Source organism: Pseudorca crassidens, chromosome 1 (assembly GCF_039906515.1).
Source record: "Pseudorca crassidens isolate mPseCra1 chromosome 1, mPseCra1.hap1, whole genome shotgun sequence".
NCBI classification, from domain to species: Eukaryota; Metazoa; Chordata; class Mammalia; order Artiodactyla; family Delphinidae; genus Pseudorca; species Pseudorca crassidens.
Genome location: NC_090296.1, coordinates 124,394,445 through 124,409,163, shown reverse-complemented (window position 1 = coordinate 124,409,163; position 14,719 = coordinate 124,394,445). Strand labels below are relative to the sequence as shown.

Sequence of the window (14,719 nt, the reverse complement as noted above, 5' to 3'; positions counted from 1 at the left end):
AATTTTCTATAATACTCCTAAAGTCAAGTTCTACTAGTTTATATATTCTATCATTAGAAATATATCATGTTAGCTACTGCCTTAGACATAAATCACCGTATGTTTGTCAAAATAAACCATAGCAACAGAAAATTAGAAGGTCTTATGATGGATATATAAGCTATTATTGGCAGATGATCACTGTACTTAGAAGACCTTTTCCAAAAAGAGAATTCTACAACTTCCCAAGGTAAATCATTCTAATCTTACACATCCTGAATTTCAAAAGTTTTGACTCTTCTTATCTAAATTTCTCCTGCTGTTTTTCCTCTATAGAGATGGAAAAAGGACAGGCACCATCCTCAGTAAGTCAGCATCTCAACTACTTGAAAAGCAATATCATCCCTTAGCCTTCACTCTTCTAAACTCAACAACTTGAACTATTTTCCAGACTCTTGTTCTCCAAGGCTTTCTTAACCTTCTTTAATTCTATTCATATTATTTTTAAATTACAAAGACCAGACCAAGCTTACAAGTTTGTTGTTTTTAATATGTTTTTAGGAATAGTTAACACATACTTGAACATGGTTCTATACACACACACCTTTCCAACTTTAGAATGGAGACCCAAGCTTCTGTAATTTAAAAGTTAAAGAACTTTCCATATTGTGGAGTCTACCACTATTTTCTCTTAGTTGAATTAAAACAATGATCTATGGCTATAGTTGACAAATTATGGCTCCACAAATGGCCCCAAAACATTACAAAGAATAAATTAACAAATAATTGCTTACCCGATCTGTCCTCGGGTGGAAGTTTTTCTCCTAGATTGCAGAGTAGAGATGAAACTGGCTCTCACTTTATAGTTCACCTCTTTTTCTTCTGCTTTGATAGAAATTGTGGCCACCATAAAGAAAAATAAAAACAGAAAATATTTTATATAACAATTTTAGCAACACATGGAAGAGAAGAGTAGAATCTGTTTACAAATTTTACGGGCTTTTTCTTTTACTTAGTAATACTCTCAAAGAACTTCGTAATAAGTAACAGAAACTTTAATATTTTTAATTTCTCCTGCTTCCCCTTTTTTAAGCCTCAGGAAAACTATTTATTGTTAATACTTCTAAATACTAGGCTAGGAGCTGGATTAAGAGGGAAATAGAATTTTATTAGAAGATTATTGTGTGGGAGGAAAAAAACCCTTTCAAACAGAGACTTTTGGGGGATGACAAGGAATTTTATTTCTTTTTCTATGAAAGTTACTTTTTGTGTTATGTCTCCACCAAGAAAAAAATTTACATACAATATTATGGATAGAGAGTTAATAAGGATTGTCATTTCAATAAAGTGGTAACCTTCATGAGAAAGAAAGGGAAAAAGTGGTATAAAATATGATCTATCTTCCACTTTAAAAGTTCCTTTTCCCAAAGAGCTTTACTTTATATGGCATGAAGAAGAAGGTCAAGGCTCAGAACACCTTAAGTATATAAAAGTGGCATATATGAATAATATAAATTTTTATATCAAGCCAATTATCAGAATGCATAATCAATCCCTCAGAAGTTTATGGTCTTTCTAGACCCATATGCTGAAAACTATAAAACATTGATAAAGAAAGCTGAAGATGATTCAAAGAAATGGAAAGATAGCCTGTGCTCTTCGACTGAAAGAATTAATATTGTTAAAATGGCCATACTTCCCAAAGCAATCTACAGATTTAATGTCTATCAAAATATTCATGACATTTTTCACAGAACTAGAACAAATAATCCTAAAATTTATATGGAACCACAAAAGATTCAGAACTGCCAAAGCAATCCTGAAGAAAAAAAGAACAAAAGCTGGAAGTATAACACTCCCAAACTTCAGACTATACTACAAGACTACAGCTATCAAAACAGCATGGTATTGGCACAAAAACAAACACAAAGATCAGTGGAACAGAATAGAGAGTCCAGAAATAATCCCACTCACCTATGTTCAATTAATCTACAACAAAAGAGGCAAGAATATACAATGGAGAAAAGACAGCCTCTTCAACAAATGGTGCTGGGAAAGCTTGATAGCTACATGTAAAACAATGAAATGAGAACATTCTCTCACACCATATACAAAAATAAACTCAAAATGGTTTACAGACCTAAATGTAAGATATGACACCACAAAATTCCTAGAAGGGAACATAAGTGAAACATTCTTTGATATAAATTGTAGATCAGTCTCCCAAGGCAAAAGAAATGAAAGCAAAAATAAACAAATGGGACCTAACCAAACTTAAAAGATTTCACACAGCAAAGGAAACCATCAACAAAATGAAAAGATAACCTATGGAATGGGAGAAAATATTTGCAAACGATACAATCCACAAGGGGTTAATATTCAAAATATACAAACAGCTCACACAACTCAATATCAAAAAAACAAACAACTCAATCAAAAAATGGGCAGAAGACCTAAACAGACATTTTTCCAAAGAAGACATACAGATGGCCAATAGGCACATGCAAAGGTGCTCAACATCACTAATTATTAGAGAAATGCAAATCAAACCCACAATGAGGTATCACCTCACATTAGTAGAATGGCTATCATCAATAAGTCTACAAATAATAAATGCTACAGAGGGTGTGGAGAAAAGGAAACACTCATACACCATTGGTGGGAATATAAATTGGTGCAACCACTATGGAAAACAGTATGGAGGTTCCTTAAAAAAACTAAAAACAGATCTACCAAATGATCTGGCAATTCCACTCCTGGGTATATATCCAGGAAAAAAAACGAAAACTCTAATTCGAAAAGATACATGCACCTCAGTGTTCACAGTAGCACTATTTATAATAGCCAAGCCATGGAAGCAACCTAAATGTCCATCAACAGATGAATGGATAAATAAATTGTGGAATATATATACATATGTGTGTATATGTATATATACAATGCCATTAGAAAGAATGGAATATTGCCATTTGCAGCAACATGGATGGACCTAGAGAATATTATGCTTCGTGAAATAAGTCAGAGAAAGACAAATACTACCTATCACTTATATGTGGAATCTAAAACTAATACACATGAATCTGTATACAAAACAGAAACAGACTCAGACATAGAAAACAAACTTATGGTTACCAAAGGGGAGAGGGTGAGGGATAAATTATAATGGATACAATAAGGATTTACTATACAGCACAGGGAATTATACCCAATATCTTATAAAAATCCATAATGAAATATAATTTGCAAAAAAACAAAATCACTGTGCTGTACACACGAAACTAAGACAATATTGTAAAGCAATTATATTTCATTTAAAAAAAAATAAGTTTATGGTCTTTCTGTAGTCACAGGAATAATGAACATGAAAGGTTTAATAGTAGCATAGGACTTCCCTGGTGGTTAGTAGCATAGGACTTCCCAGTGGTTAAGAATCCGCCTGCCAATGCAGGGGGACACAGGTTCAAGCTCTGGTCCGGGAAGACCCACATGCTGTGGAGAAACTAAGCCCGTGCGCCACAACTACTGAGCCTTTGCTCTAGAGCCCGTGACAACTACTGAGCCCGTGTGCCACAACTACTGAAGCCCACGCGCCTAGAGCCTGTGCTCCACAACAAGAAAAGCCACTGCAATGAGAAGCCCACTCACTGCAATGAAGAGTAGCCCCCGCTCACTGCAACTAGAGAAAGCCCACCCACAGCAACGAAGACCCAACACAGCCAAAAATAAATAAATAAAATTTTTTCCAAAAAAAGTAGTATAATTTTGTAACTACAAAATATCAAAAGTTTATCTACCTTCAAATTTAATCATGCTAGTTTTTTTCCCCCCTCTGGTTCATTTTTAGTCTGTTAGATAAGTGAAAAATCAAATTTTCTTCTTTACATAAAAATAATCATAGAATCAGAAAAATTTAGAGCTAGAAAGAAATTTAGAGAATTTCTAGATGTACCAAGTTCAATCCTCTCCAAATCAGAGACATTCATTTAATTGCCTTTTTCAAAGTTAAAGAATGAATTGGAGGTGAAACCCTGGAATCCAGAATGCTTTTCCCACTTAATTCCTCAAGCTTACTGAGACACAACTTTGTGTGTGTATGTGAGGCAGTGAGGCAGTAGGGTTGAACTTGAGGTCTCTGAATCAGACTGTCCAGGTTTGAATCTTATTTCCTCCACTTATTATCTGGGTGTTCTTGAGCAAATTACTTAATCCCATGGTGCCTCAGTTTTCTCATCTGTAAAATGAGATAACAACTATACCTTCCCAACAGGACTTATGAAAAAGTTAATACAAATAAAGCTCACAGAATGATGTCTGACACACTGTAGGCATTTAACAAATGTCAGTAATCATTAGGAGTCTATCAATAAACACATGGACATGTACTTGCTAGGTTTTAAAATAGCCTAATTAGACTAGAATTGGAATACTAGATCATTTTTATGTTTTAAAATACATATACAATCACTGATATTTCATTTTGCCATATAAACAGTGCCCCCAAAACGGTTTCCTCATGAAGTACATGCAAAATTCCAGATATTAAACACATAATAAAGCTCACTTAATTTGAATACCATTTATTTTGTGATCACTTGAGCCCAGTGGTATACTCAGAATATGACACCCAAAAGGATCATTTTTTTTTCTAACACACCCTCCTCTACGTGACAAAATTATTTTTAGTAATGATCGTGAAATGAAACAAATAATAATAGCCAGGAAAGAAACAGACAGTGAAAATTCTTTTACTCAACTCCACTTATATGCAAATATAAAATAAATATTGCAGTACAAAAAAGGAAAAATGCAACGGAATTCATGTTTCTGAAAAAAGGAAAAACTTAAACCTACATATTGTTTTGTGGAAGTACTAAGTAATAACAATGCACCTCCTATTGATTCCTTCTTCAGTTTTGAAGTAAACATTAATAATTTAAAAAGAACAAATTTCAAAGTAAAAGGTTTTTTAAATTCAATTATTCTGAAGAATAATTTCACATATTAACTAAATTTGTACTTACAAGCCAAAAATATTAGACTTTGTTTCCCTCAAATGTTACATGCAAAATGAAAACCCTAAGTGGTCATACAGAATGACAACACTGAAGTCATCAAGTCTGTTTCTTCATCCTTATAGTCGCTATGCAATCACTGCTTAAGAATCTACTATATAAATGCAAAGATATGGACCAAAGGGGCTGCAGACATGAACTGCACCTGAAGCCTTGAATTACCCTGAGTTTTTATGAATTTATTTGGAAACATATCCATAGAGCTGAGTCTATGTTTATTGAAGGCCAACTGTATAACTGGGAGTTCTCTGATTTAACTTCTATGTAGAATATGATATTTATTAAAGGATCAATAATTAAAATGTGCTAATTTGAAGCTTACATATACATTACTAAAACTTAACAGTAACTACAGTAATTGTTTAGAACATAGACTCATAAGAAATTTTTCAGGGAGAAATATTTTATCATTGACACTGTTTTGAATTTCTGGTACACAGAAATTGCTGGTAATAAAAATTGGACAGACTTTTAGTGGGTTTATTATAGTTTAATTCCCTACAGACAATGAGAATTTTTGTTGCCTACACCCCAAGTGATGCTCTCATTGCTCCCACGCCTGGCATGCCACCGCTCAAGGTGAAATCTGCCACTGAGGTACTATCCTTGAACATGGGCTCGCTACGTTAAGCGTATTTAAGCTACTTATGAGAAAACGTTTTTAAAAAGAATGTTAAATGAGGACCTATTCAGTGCACGGTACTGTGCTTTGTTTTATCCACATAGAATGTAAGCACATGAATTTTGCTAGTTACGAGTCAATCACATTTATTCATTAAAGCCCTCTCAGCAGAATTTTTAAAGCTATTTTGTTAGCAGTTATTATGTATACTTAAATTTTTAAATAATTATCAGAGTCACATATATTCCATTTTTCAAGCTTTTCATTAACTTAAATTGGCTTTCTCCCTGTGTGTTCCAAGTAAGTGAGGGTGCATCACAAATCAACATTCAGAAGAGGTTTTAAAATATTAACATTTACATAAACATTAACAACTTAAAATCTCTTGATATTTTAAAATTTCACAACTCATGTGGCATCAGATTCATATGTTCTACTTTTTCAAGCAGCTACCTCAAGAGAACAAATTTTAACTCTAATAGCAATCTTTTTCATTCACAGGATCAACATAATCTCCAGTCTGCCTTCTCATAATCTTGCAGCTGCATACATGCACAAATTTTCTGGTTATGTGATTCTGGTACTCTTGAAAAGACAGTCTTTTTAACTGAAAGAAAATCTGACTTACCTCAAAAGGTACTTTGGTATGGGATAGCGTGCCAATTACAGCCACATTAGAAGCAGATATATCTGGCAAGAAAGTGACACACAAGCCTTAAAATTACAGTTAATTTCTTCTACTCCTATTTTAGGTCCTATTTTCTTTTATGCTGTGGGGCTCCTTCACCCACAAAATCCCTCTCACTAGTCACTTACAGTCTACTAATGCCAAACCCGTTCCGTTTATAGCTCTAGGATTCCCCAACCTCTCCCATTGATAAGAATCACCTGGGACAGTTAAAAATAAAAATAACAGGCCACACTCCCGTAAATTAGATTCTAATGGGTTTGAGGTGAGGCTCCAGTAACTGATTTTAATCAAGTATCCTCAAGAGATTCTTACAGACACATTTAAGAATAAACTAAAGAGGCCTGCCAGAGATCTTCACAGTTCCTCCAAATTGATCAGTCTCAAGGGCTAATCCTCCTCTGGGTATTAGGACTTAGGGTATTTGAAAATAGAGCAGGAGAAGTTTGGAGAAAGCAGAATACCATCTTGTCTACAACTCTGATTTAGGTTTCCAACATCCTAAAGAATGAAAGAAGTGGAAGATTTTAGTTTGGACAGGTGATGTGAAGTACGACACCACCAGGGAGCAGCATAGAGCTGATAAATTACACATGTTTGGGGATTTTTTGACTTCACACTACCACATAAAATGGTGTACCTACATTTTCCATGAACTCAGATTACAAAAAAACAAAAACAAACAAACAAAAACCCCAAAGCAGCACACTTAAAAGACACAGATAAAATATGTTAGCATGTAATTTCCAGTTTTCTCTCTCTAGAGGGTCTTCATTGACAGCTGTTGTAGGAAAAAATTTCCCTTGAAGTAGCCTTGCACCTGAATCCAAACCTGGTATTAGACTACAAAGATTCCAGGTAAACCAAACTGGTGTTCCACTTTTTCTGTCTGCAAGTTTCAAAATACTTGTCCTACTCTTTTAACTAGCATTGTAACTGGATGCTTTTCAATGGTTTTAATCAAGTCTTTAGAGTTCTACTAAGTGTGAGGGTGGGGGGGGGGGAATGGGGTGGAAAACAACTTTAACAAGCTATGCCGAGGTTTTTTTTTTTAACACTTTTTAAAAGTGTAGTTGAAATGTTGCCACCACCTGTCAGAAAACTATACCCACCCAGCAATCCCATCCACCCTCCCAAGTTTTCTTGACTCATCCCCACTTTCTCTTTTCCAGTCCACATTAAATGTAGAAAAAAATCCTCTGGCAACCCAGGTAGCTTCTACAAATATCACCTCCAAGGGCTTTGTGTTCCTCTGAAATTCCATTACAGTTGGGTTAAGAAACATTGAAAGATGAGGGAGGACTTGAAGAAGGAATTTTACTTACTTCCCAACTTGCCAAAATTCGATACTCATTCCCTACCTAGAAATTCCTGTGTCTAAGAAAAGTATGATCCAAGCCCCTGTGGCAATTCTGTGACCTGGGTTTTGATTTCCATCTTCTAGCTAGAAAAGCTGAGGTGGGAGGAGGAAGAGGCAAGAATGACTAAGACATTCCTGGGAGACCAAATAGGCCTAACCAAAAAACAAACAAACAAAACAAAACAAAACAAAAAACCCACTCGAGAAGAGGTGTGAGAACCGGAAATCAAGGCTGTCTGCGGAGCTAGAGCCCATCCTGGAACTTAGCGTTCTAGAAAAGAGGGTTTCCAATCTTTTCAAGTATCTTAGCAAAAATGTCAGGACCCTACTGGAAAATGGCTAGTTTAGCCTGAATTGAGACGAGTAACAAAACCTATTCCGAATCCAGAAGCTGCTTAAGTGATTGTATTCCACTGCTCACAGTAGCACCTGCAGACATTAGAAAGAGTTGTATGGGAGGACTTTAACCTACAGAGAGTATTATGGGTGCATCCACAGCCCTCACGTACTCCACTTGCTCCACCCGCTAAAACCAAGAGCCACGGTCCTAAAGCAAGCATTCATTCTCCACGGGGTTGATGTTATCTCCAAGGGGCGAAATCTTACTCTTTTCATGTATAAAGCACAGATACACGTATGGTACATAAACAGCTATTCAGGATATGAATGGTATTATAATTTCATGGCGGGTGGGGAGGAAGGGACTGGTGAACAAAACGTTTAAAAAGGCTTTTCTTAAGAGAACGATAATGGAAAGAAAAAAAATAGGCTGAAGTAACACTGTCCTATAAGGGTCCTGAGCTAAAACCATCAAATGAAGGTCCTGACAGGTAATTTTCTCCCAGACAGCAGCCAAAGGGTCAAGGGTCTCTGATTCTGGTTCGATCTCGGCCACAAAGAGGTGTTTTCCTCTCCGTGCCTCAAACCTCAGAGGGCAGTGAATGCCCGCCGTTTGCTCCCTCACGGGGTGCCGTGTGTGGATGTGCCCAACAACTAGCAAAGAGCTTTGGAAACCGCAAAGCGCTGCACCAAAGCCAGAGGAGGTTTCTATTCTCGGCTGCACGAAATTCCCCGGGTGGGGCCCCCTCGGCCTCCGCACTTGTTGCTTCCCGGCCCCGCCGGCCTCCACCTCAGACCTTCTCTCCGCGACCCCCTCCTCTCTCCACAAGCGCACGCACAGCACCCCCCTCCCCCGGCCCCGCGACCCCCTCACCCACGCCACGAAACCGGCGCGCTCCGTTCAGGCCCTGGCGCCGGCCGAGTCCCCAGCCCCCATCCCCCTGCCCAGTTCCCGCCGACTGCCCGGCCCGCAGAGGCCGCCGTTTCCTAGACAGCCGCGCGGCCGCTCCGCAGCCTCCGGGGCGCGCGCGCCGACGGCGGGAGGCGAGGGCGCAGGCGCGGGCCCTGGCGAGCCGCCGGCGCGTGGCCGCGCGCGCCCCCGATCGCGGTGGGCGGAGGAGCGGAGGCAGCGGAGGCAGCGGCGGGCCGCGAGGGGGCGAGGGGGCGGGGGGGCGGAGAGGGGAGCCCCGGGAGCGCGAGCCGCGGCCGGCGCCGCTGCAGAGCCGAGCGAATCCACAGCCCGGGCAGCAGGTATGTGTCCCCGCAGCCGGCCGTGGCCGGGGCTTCCCCTGCCACTCTTCCCGGGTCCTGTGGCCGGGGCGGGGGTGGGGGCCGGTCAGGGTTTGCAGGGTACGTGTCCGGGAGGGCTGGGATCTTACCACTGACCTTCATCCCCTCTGGTCGCTGTAGCAAGGCGAGGGTGCCTGGGGCAGCCTAGGGCTTCAGCTTCAGCCAGGGGATCTGCTTCTTGTCACATGCTTCTTATTTATTTTTGCAAACTGCCCTGGTTCGGATCCAGCTGCAGATGCCTTACCTCCCATTCTTTGCCTCTGTGTGCCATCTTGCATTTATTAATAAAACATGCAAGCTGGGGGTTGGGGATTGCTGCTGGGGGGGAATCCCATTGCAGTATAACAAGCGGGTGCCTATTTTAGGTTTTCAGGCGTGGTATTGAGGTGGAAATCCCACACCCTGGGGATTTGTAGCTTTGTTGGTCGTGACCACTTCCTAGTGGGCTTCCCCCATTTGTCTGGAGGCGCCACAGCGGCAGGATGGACTGATAGGAAAGGATGGTGGGTTTTCACCGTCAGGCCAAAACCCCGTTCTAGGGACAGGTGCAAGCTACGGCGGACAGTTCCCTGCTTGCTAACTTGCCAGGGTGGCTTAAAACCAGAAAATTGTATCCCTTGATTGCCGAGAGGAGGCCTTGAACAGAATCCCTGAGACTTGCATACTCAAACTCATTAAGGTTTTGCATCTGAAGATGACTAAAGCTTGCCACCTGTTGGAAGTTAGACCCCATGAAATCCCCCGTAATCCAGCCCACCAATCCCTGTTTCAGTCACTAATACTGAGATAGCAATAGGCCCATATTGATTCCTTCCATATTCTTTAATACTGCTTGGCTTTTGTCTCTTTTAAAATAAAACCTACCTATGATTTGATGCCCCATAGGTTATAGATTGAAATTACATGATTTGTTTATATTCCATACACATATAACATCATATCCTAAAGAGTAAATTTCTCTTCAGTGTATATGTTGCCTATTTCCCCAGCTTTTCACCTTGCTTCAAGAAACAGTTCAAAAAGTGGGATGTATGTAACTGATTACCTTTCTTTTTTTTCCCCCCTGAAATACTGTGGTGAAAAAAATAGTAAAAGCTAGAAATATAGAATGAAAATGGTTACCACAAGATGTTGGGGTATGGCAGCAGGACTGTAATTTCTTCTAAAATATATAGTAGTCAGAGTGCCACATCTAATCGTGAGAACACATTTCTTAAATGCTCATATGTGCCAGGTACTGAGCTACAAGCTATTGGTACATATCTCATTTCATCCTCATAACAAACCTGTTATCTCCATGTTGAAGATAAAGAGACTAAGACTTAGAAAGGTTAGCTAACTTGCCCAAGGTCACACAGCCAGGGAGAGGATAAGGATGCAAACTCTAGTGCATCTGATTGCTGGGGGGGGGTCAGTGGGGGGAGGATGAGAGTAGCCTTTAACCCTGGTGCTGCTGTTCCATCTACATTTTCATTAAGATCAAAGCTTATGCATGAGCACACAAGCTTGGATCTGATTTTCCATTTCATAGATTTCACATCAACCTTTGTGGCTCTCCAGTAGGAGAAACTGTTGTTTCAGAATGGGTTTGTGTGGAATTTTTTAAGGTGGCACTGAGCCTATAAACATGGGGTTCAAGATGTTTCCATTCAGCTCTCCCAAACAAGCAATTAAGTTCAAAAAGTTGTTTCCCTTCAGATTTAAATCTGTAAAATGTATATGCATCAGGTAGAATGAATTACGTTTTTCATTATCACATCCTACTCCAATCTTCTTGCCGCCCCGCACACTATCTTCTGGTCTCGCTGCCAGTCATTAGAACAACATTGTCTGTCATGCTTGTGTGTGAGTGCCTTAACCAGGTGAAGGAATCCGTACAAGTCGTGAACCATAATCCAGTCTTTGTGATTGTAGCAGCTCTTCATTTGAAAGTTTTGGAATTTGTACAGTCAACAATGGATATAAATTTAATCTTTTTTTGGAAATGCATTATTATAATGCAGGGATTGGATTGTGCTGCACATTCCTAACAGTTCTCACAGACTTAGAAATCACTGTAGTTGCATCAATGGGAAATTCACTCGGGGGGGCTACAAAGTTTTACGCTCAGGTCACGTATTTGAGATGGTGGTGAGAAAAGTACAGCTCAGTAGAAGGGGTTATTTGAAAATTATATCCCATGGAAATTACAGCTTTAATGATAAATTGAGGAATAATATTAGGTCAGAAATAAAAGACTCTTGTAAATTCTATAAGGTCTGTTTTCTTTCTTGACTGGTTTTAGGACACCATCATGTTACTTTTTTCATTATACTCTATTCTGTTGATAGTAAAGTAATTTGTTATAGCCGTTTTGCCTCATGGAAATCACTCGGTTTTGGAAGAGCTCAGCCCCAGTGCTTGTGGAAATGCTGAGATGGAGTCTTTCTGCCCTGGGGTTTTCCAGTCTATGATCAGATAAACTCAAGATGAGTCCTGATGTTACTGGAAAAAAAGCAGAAAGCAAAGAGAGGTGCTGCTTGATTCTGGGGAGCAAATTGGTTTTCCTATGGGGAGCACCATTATCTTCTTCAGTCAGAAGTCTCATGATTAAAAAGCATCTAAGAAGTCTACTTTCTTCTGTTCAAGCAGGATTTTATTTACTGCAGACCTGAGCACCCTTTTTTGGTGCAATGGTCAATTTGAGGAATGTTAAAATGTTTCTGACTACATATTTGTTTTCTTGAAACATATGTTTACACTGGGAAAAGCCATATGAACAACTATGGATGCTTAAGCATTATTTTTTTTTATTCCCCTCATCAAGGGTTTTTTCTTCTTATTTTTGGAAGTGGGGAAGCAACTAAAATTTTTCCAAGCTATATAACTAGCATGCATTGCAGTGACTGATTGTAATGCACATTTTAATGCATTGTTGAGTAAGATACTGGGAACTGGCATATTTGACTTTCCTTGACTGACCTTGTAGGCTACTTAGTTGTGAAATGTCTTGTTTTCTTAACAGTATTTCTTAACTCAGTAGTCTCTAAAATGAGATTTTTTTTTTTCAATGTCAACAATCTTGAATCACAGTAGTTCACAGCTTACTCTGAAATACTTGATTTTCACCAGTCTTCTTTTTCTCTCCTTGATGGAAGCTATAGCAAGCGTTTTAATTTTATTTAGAAAGCAGTTCACAACCTGCAAGTTAAGCCATCCCCTTTCCAGACTGAACCAGTCAGAGTTCACAAATGCTGGCCAGGCACACCCACCATAGGACCTTCTCCTATAGAGAACCCTAGACCTCCTGCTGGACTTACATGCGCTCATTTTCCCCATATGGAAGATTTAAGAGGTCCTAAAGTGAGCTCACACCAGTGGGCCTTGGGTGCAAGGTAGGATGGAGGCTACTTGTAGGAAAGAGTCAGGAAATCACTTCTCCTGTACCAACACTAGTCTATATTGTGATTTCTGCTTGCAAATATGTATTCATTATAAAATGTTTGATCATTACATAGAGAAGGTAGAGGTCCATGGTTAGAATCTTTGATATTCTTATACTTTAGTGAGACCACCATTAATAGTTTGGTATAGATTTCTCTGGATTTTTGAATGTGGATACTAAAATGTTACTGTTTGCCAACAATACTATACATAGATGCACACTATTTTGCAGTTTCTCTTCTTGCACTTGGTAGTAGACTTTGGACCTCTAGAAGGCCCTTGAATGGCATACTTTCAGACACGGCCACAATGGGAACTAGATGAGAGGAGCCCTGTAACCAGGGGTAGAGGAAGGGAACTAATGTGTGCTGGGTAGGAACCTGGCATTAGCTGTGTCCTGGGATAGGTAGTTTCACATTCCATATCTCCTTTAACCCTTTGCAATGACCCTTTGTGGTCAGCTGTTTCTAGATTAGGAGAGAAGAGCCCAAGGTCCATGACATAAGGAGCAGAGCTGAGATTCAGACCCAGGTCAGTGTGGCTCAAAATCTGGGCCTTCTCCTTCTTTTCACTCTGATTGCAGGATGGAGAGTGCTGTGTCCCATCGTTCTCTGGCCTCCCATCCTCCTCTGCCTCTGCCCATCCACACAGACCTCCTTACTGTTCTCCCGCCTTAGGGCCTTAGCACTAGTGCTTCCGTCTCCTGGACTGCCCTTCCCGCAGATTCTTGCATGGTTTGCGCCCTCACCTCTTTCTGGCTTTGCTCAAAGTCTCACCACTCCTTTAAAACTACACGCCCTCCCACAGGCATTCCTGTTCCTCCTCCCTGCTTTGCTTTTATTCATAGCCCTTCTAAATATACTATATAAATCTCCCACAGAGAATGAACACTCCAGAGTACAGGGATTTTGTCTATTTTGTTCACTCCCCTAACCCTGGTGCTGTGGAAAAGAACTGACAGGTCACAGTGGCGTCCTTGAGTATTTCCAGCCTCCCACACTTTTTGTTTTTTGTAGCCCTTACAGTTCTGGTAGTGAGCAGTGAAACCTCTCAAATGCAAAGGCTTTATATGTGTTTGGGGGCAGGGGGAACAGCAAGGAAAGTAGAGAAGAATTGGGAGAGATGTTGTCTTACTCTTGAGTCGAGGTTAGGAAGAGAGGAACCTCCCAGGTAGAGTCAGCCCCGTAAAGATGGAAAGAAAGTCTCCTGAGGGCTGGGCTGTATAACAAGGCAGCAAAAGCTACATGCGGAGATGGCCTGGGTTGGGGAGGAGACCTGTGTGGGTTCCCCTCTATTTGGAGTGCAAAATATTTTGAAGACTTCCAAGAATGGTGCTCCAGATTCCACCAACTTTCCCATGGCCTGAGTCACTAGAAAGGAAAAGGAATCTGTGGACGTTCACACAGGCAGGTTAATCACTGCACTACCAGCTTCAGCATCTTGCTTTTTTTTTTTTTTTAAATACCTGTTGGTGCCTTCCCCCCTCCCCTCCCCCTCCACCCCCTCCTCCCCCTCCCCCTCCTCCCCTCCCCCTCCTCCCCCTCCTTCTCCCCTCCTCCCCCTCCTTCTCCCCTCCTCCCCCTCCTCCCCTCCTCTCCCTCCTCCCCTCCTCCCCTCCTCCCCTCCTCCCCTCCTCCCCTCCTCCCCTCCTCCCCTCCTCCCCTCCCCTCCCCTCCTCCCCTCCCCTCCCCTCCTCCCCTCCCCTCCCCTCCTCCCCTCCCCTCCCCTCCTCCCCTCCCCTCCTCCCCTCCCCTCCCCTCCTCCCCTCCCCTCCCCCTCCTCCTCCTCCCCCTCCTCCTCCTCCCCCTCCTCCTCCTCCTCCCCCTCCCCCTCCTCCTCCTCCTCTTCCTCTTCGGTGTCTTTAATTGCTGCCTTAGGCAGTCGGAATTATCTGCCAGGAGAGAATTCCCCTCCAAGAAAATGCAGCCTCCCTAAAACTGCTTTTG

At 41.0% G+C, this 14,719-nt stretch overlaps 2 protein-coding genes across 14 annotated transcripts in view; one reads left to right on the top strand and one right to left on the bottom strand.

The window, feature by feature from the left end:
- The window catches only part of NRG4 (neuregulin 4), a 137,229-nt gene extending 127,637 nt beyond the window's left edge, over positions 1 to 9,592 (bottom strand). For 3 of the 10 annotated variants that reach the window (XM_067755063.1, XM_067754986.1, XM_067755006.1), the window contains exons 1-3: positions 8,935 to 9,089; positions 6,302 to 6,363; positions 774 to 864 (exon numbers count right to left, since the gene is read on the bottom strand). The gene's annotated coding sequence lies outside the window, so the exon portion shown is untranslated. Of the gene's footprint in view, positions 1 to 773; positions 865 to 6,301; positions 6,364 to 7,722; positions 8,540 to 8,934; positions 9,090 to 9,446 lie in introns of those variants that run through there. The other 7 variants (XM_067755052.1, XM_067754995.1, XM_067755017.1 and 4 more) reach the window with 5 other exon arrangements.
- TMEM266 (transmembrane protein 266) overlaps positions 9,124 to 14,719 on the top strand; it is a 199,627-nt gene continuing 194,031 nt past the window's right edge. For all 4 annotated transcript variants that reach the window (XM_067754920.1, XM_067754910.1, XM_067754895.1 and 1 more), the window contains exon 1: positions 9,124 to 9,311. The gene's annotated coding sequence lies outside the window, so the exon portion shown is untranslated. The remainder of the gene's footprint in view (positions 9,312 to 14,719) is intronic.